The sequence below is a fragment of the Cupressus sempervirens genome, chromosome 3 (genome assembly GCF_028749045.1).
Source record: "Cupressus sempervirens isolate cs-2001-9-10 chromosome 3, ASM2874904v1, whole genome shotgun sequence".
Classification (NCBI taxonomy): Eukaryota; Viridiplantae; Streptophyta; class Pinopsida; order Cupressales; family Cupressaceae; genus Cupressus; species Cupressus sempervirens.
Genome location: NC_143120.1, coordinates 175,963,786 through 175,969,401, shown reverse-complemented (window position 1 = coordinate 175,969,401; position 5,616 = coordinate 175,963,786).

Genomic DNA, 5,616 nt, shown 5'->3' with positions numbered 1-5,616 from the left:
CTATGCAACCTCTATGCAACCAATCAAAAAAATGGAGAAGGCATGCAACCAATGAAGGAAATACAAGGTATGAGGGGGAATTTTAAATTCAATATGGATCATAGATCCATACCTAACCCTAAGTCTTTGCATTCTTTATAAAGAGGATGAATGCACCATTGCAAGTGTGGAAGAGAATAGTGAAAGGGAAGATTATAGAGAAATTTCAGTGTGAAAGAGGATAGACTTAGAGGAACAGAGCAGCAATTTCATATATAATTGATCAGAACAACACAAGGGACAATGAACACATACATAGATCAGATCAAGAAAGGATCACAATGAGAAGAGTAGATTTGGTACCTGAATCTAGCAATTTGAGATTGCATATAGTAAGGTCAAATGTTCTAATACTCTCTCACAACTTTATTAGAGGTTGAAATCCTATGTTGATAGGTTAGCTTAATAGCTAAGTAGGAGAACCTTTGGAGAAGGTCATGAAAATCCTATGTATTAGGTGGGTTTAACAACCTATTGTAAATCCTTTAATAGGGTGACACTTCATGTAAGTGTTTGTAAATCCTCTAACCAGGTCACTATTGACACAGTGTAAAGTCTTTAATAGGGCATGCCTTTCATAGGGTAGACCATTAGAAGTGGTTGATTATTGATTGCTGTAGAAGATTTTTGTGGGTGTCATCCCCACCCCAATTTTACCTTCTTATTCTTGGAGGGTTTCTCATTTACCAAATTTTTTTGTTATGTGTTGATGCATGCTTTCATTTCATGATTGTTTATATGTTTACCATTATGTACATTACTTTTAGTTATGTGTTAATAAGGGTTTGAAAGGATAAAAATTGGTTACTGTTGTCACAAAACTTTGCACCCTTGTCCAAAGTCTTTACCTAAGGACAACCTTGTGAAACATGGAAATAACCTCCAAGCTGTGGAACTTGAACTGTGAGGTTGAGTCTCTGGAGAAGGCTGACTTCCTTTACTATCAGGGTGCACCTAACTACTCTTGGAGAGGAAAAGGGAAAAGGGATGCATAGAAGCAAATCTACCTATTCTAACCTAAGGGGGGGTGATGCACCAAAAATAGAGTGTTCAAACCAATCTCTACCCATACATGCACTATTGAACCATCATGACACCAAAAGATATACACATCCAGACTTGCTTTAATCTAACAATCACATGTAGATCAGAAAAAACCCAAATGAATGACACAAGGAAAGAGAGGATTCACTTATATACCATTCATAGGCCAAAAGAGATATAGTCATGCAAGATTGCAGATCTCTACAATACACCAATGAGAGGCAAATAGTTCTTGCACTTCACATCAATGGATGAAGGAGATAAGAATGTCATACAATTTAGAGGCAAAGGGGATTTACAGTGAAATTACAGAGCAACATCAGAGAAAACATAGAAGAGTCGACCTCAACAAAATCTACAAAAATTGCCTTTATAACTTAGGCATAACTAAGATGTTCTTTGACTAAAGTTACTCTAGAACCACTGCCATTAAGTCTCTTTAGAGATCTAGCGAAAATCTAATTTGGGAATAGATTTGGATATAATGAAATCTGATATTTTGTTGAAATAGGGCCCTAACAGAAATGATTCCATTAAACCATTCTGACCAAGTAGATGGATAAACTAGGGTGGTGGAGTGTTCTCCTACTATTTACTAGGTTCAACATTCACTCGAGGGTAGTTGGAATTGATCACGAGGATCAAATCATGCAAGAAAAAATGATTTCCTTCATTTCCGGCTCATCAATCAGCAAAGTCAAAAAGTCAACTAAATCTTGCAACCAAAATTAGCCACATGGGCCAATAATTTCATTTCATTTTTCCACTCCGTAAAGTCTCCACGCAGTTGACCACATCTTCTCAATTAACTGAGCCACCTTTCTAACTTAACCACGATGTCACATAACCATCAACCTTAACTATTAATGCCTTAGTTGGGCCCATAAGGACACGCATTCTTTAGGCACTTTCCCACATTGTTTAATTACCTTGCATCTTCATAATGTGGGAAAGTGCTGATCATTGATCTCCGTAAGACCAACACTCATGAAAGATCTTCATTATACTATGCCTGCCCTTAATACTTCTGGGCCCATGAACCATTCAAAATACACCTCAGCATGACTTGGCTCCACTTGGTATCACCCTATGGCTTATGAAATCAACCTAACCCCATGAAGACATGTGGCAATGAGGCACTTGCTCGCATTCCTTAACATCCTTGCATCTTCATAATGCGGGGAAGCACCCACCATAGATCTATTTGCATCGGATGGTGGATCTTGCTTTGAGAAGAATGGATGCATGATGTCATTATAAGCTATGTGTCACAAAGGGGCTTGCTTGCATTACTTACAACTCATGCACTTTCATTTTGTGGGCAGGCGCCAGCCGTTGATCTTTGCTAAATCAATGATCACAATGCCTGAACTGTAAAGTATTAATATCATTAAGAGACCAACCAATGACATTGCAAAAAATTCAAAATGTGCACGAGGAACACTAAAAACTTTGCAATAGGTCTAACAACTTGTGACAACCAAGGACTTTTGTGATGCACTAAGGTTTGAATGTCATCAGGGGCTACGTGGCGTAAAGGCACATGCCCGCATTTGATAAAGCTAGTGCATTTTGAGAAAGCTAGAAAACACTCACCATAGATCATGAAAGATCTAATGGTGAGGGAATTGTGGGCAAGAAGAAAAATTAAAGTGCACAATCACTTAGAAACAAGGAAATACATTAAGGTTTTATTTCATTTATTTTTGTATTTCCATGGCATTTTAAATACTTAAATATGGAAAGTGATCTTTGGGTGGGCTCAAGTATTTGAATTCAAATTTTTGGGAGGAGGAAAATATGATTAACATTTCTAGTGACTCAGAGGGGATGCAAGCTAGCTATGCATATGACCAGTGACCTTATGCATCCATTGGGCCATAGAGTCGTAAAAAAGGTGGATCTTGTGCATTATGAAACCCTAACCCTACCTCTGCAATAGTAAAACACTAAAAGCTCTGTCTTTGCTCCTCTGCGACTCAGCAAAACACATGTGCTTGTGCACTTCTTGGAAAGCTAGATACCAATAGGAAGAAAACTAAGCAACTTATGTACATGAGACCTCAACCCTTGTCAAAAACATGGTTTGAGATAGATCGTATTGACTGGGATAGGAAAAATCTCACCACCAGACCTGCTTAATTGAAAAGCATTAGCCTGCTTGCAATTGACAATCACATAGGGACCACTCCATAGTCCATCAAATTTTGAGTGTCCCCCTGGTTTTGCCCTATTTGCATCCCATTTCAAAACCAAATCACCTTCTTTGAAGATTTTGACCCTAGCCTTCTTATCAAAGCTCCCTTTCACCTATTGCTGATGTGTTTCTAGGGTCTGCATGGCCTAACTTCTTTTCTCTTCTAGCTCCATCAACTTTTGCATTCTCACTGTCATGGCATCATCCTCAATTAGCTCTTGCTGATGAGCTAGTTCTAGGGATGGAAATTCTAATGAAATTGAAAGCCTTGCTTCTCTACCATATACCAATATAAATGGTGAATTTCCTATTGACCTCTTAGGTGTTATTTTGTCAGTCCATATTGCCGTCCTCAACTTTTGATGCCAACACCTCTAGTTATCCTCTATCATTCTTTTCATAATCCTAATTAGGATTTTTTTGGATGACTTAACCAAACCATTGCCTTGAGGATAGTAGTTTGAGGATGTGCTTAAGTAGATATTATGGTTAACTACCCATGCACAAATCTGAGCTCCTACAAAAGATTTTGCATTATCTAAAATAATGGTTGAAGGGGCACCAAACCTAGTCACAATTCCATCTAGGAACTCAACAACTAAATATTTTGTGGTGTCCTTCAATGCAACTGCCTCTGTCCATCTGGTGAAGTAATCTATAGCAGCTAAAATCCATTTGTGACCAGAACTAGAAGAAGGATTAATAGGGCCTATGAAATCCAATCCTCATTGAGTAAAAGACTGGTCCACTTGAATGGGATAAAGAGGAAGAGCTACAAGCTTTTTCTTACCAAAGAAGAAGGCACATTTTTCACACTTTCTCACATACCTATGACAATCATAGAATAGGGATGGCCAGTAGTAAGAAGCCCTCATGATCTTCATTAAAGTTGTCCTTGCTAAGAAGTGACCACCATTAGGACCATCATGAAGCTCTTTGATAATTCTTTCAGCTTGGTCTATGTCAATGCATCTTAATAGGGCTCCATTAAAATCTTTCCGAAAAAGGATACCATCAACTATGACATAAGGAATTGACTATAATCTATACTGTCTCCTTTTAGTTCTATCTAATCCTTGAGGATATCCGTTGCCTAATAAGAAATTCTTCATATCATCCATCCAATTCCTTGGGTCATCATTTCTTGTCTTTTGTTATTTTGTTAGTATCATAGCGACTTCCTTATCCAATTCTTGATATGATATCATCTGTTTACACAACCCCCTCTCTCTTACCAACTTGGTAATCTAGATGTCAACATCATATTCCATTACTTTAGTAATCCAACTAGCTCTCTTCTCACTAATATCTTTTCTCAAAAGGAAATCCTTCACGCTCGCATGGGGTACTAACAAATGAATTTTATTATGAGATAGGAGGTGTCTAAATTTCTTTAAAACTCTGATGATTGCAAGGGATTGCTTCTCTACATAGCTATATTTGTCTTCATACTCTTTAAGCCCTTCACTAAAGAAGGCTATGGATGCTCTTCATCTTTATCATTTGTTTGAGTCAAGACAACAAAAATGCTTGACTCACCACCGAGGGCATAAAGGATGAAATCCTTTTCAAAATTTGGATTAATGAGAGTAGGGGCTGAGGCTATTGCTACCTTGATCTATTAAAAAATTTCATTCCCTTCCTTGGTCCATGCAAAGACCATACTTTTCTTGAGCATAGCCATAAGGGGTTTTACCATGGTAGCAAGATTAGGGATAAATCTTCTCACAAAATTTATCCTACCAAGGAAACTTTGCAACCCTTTCTTATGTTTAGGAAGAGGGAGAGAAAGTATTGCTTTTGTTCTTTTTGGATCAATGGTTAAACCATCCTCAGATACAATGTTCTCTGATTTTATTGCTATGTCATAAGCATTAGGCAAGGTATCTCCTCCCATAGTTTGGATTGTAGTGGCAATGTCACTATTGAAAGCTTTGAGGTAATGCAAGAAGGCATTACTAGGGGTAGGCTTTACTGAAGTAGGTATTCTATCCCATGTCTTCTGAAATCTATAGTTGAAATTAGTCATACATTCATGGGGGGCTCTTTTCATAGTAGTCAACTATTCTAAAAGTGACAAATGGTCACTTTTGTCCTCAAAGTGTTTGCACAATCCTACTCCTAATCCATCCCAATCTGCTATAGAACTATGAGCCAAACCTCTATACCATTGTAGTGCTTTTCCTTTCAAGGATGATGCTAGAAGCCTTACTGCAACATCATCTTCTATAATACCATGGATATTGCAGATATTTGCAACTTCTTGAATGTGTTATAAGGGAGAGATAGAAGTTTCACCAGTAAATTCTGGTATACTTTTGAGTGCAGCTATTGAC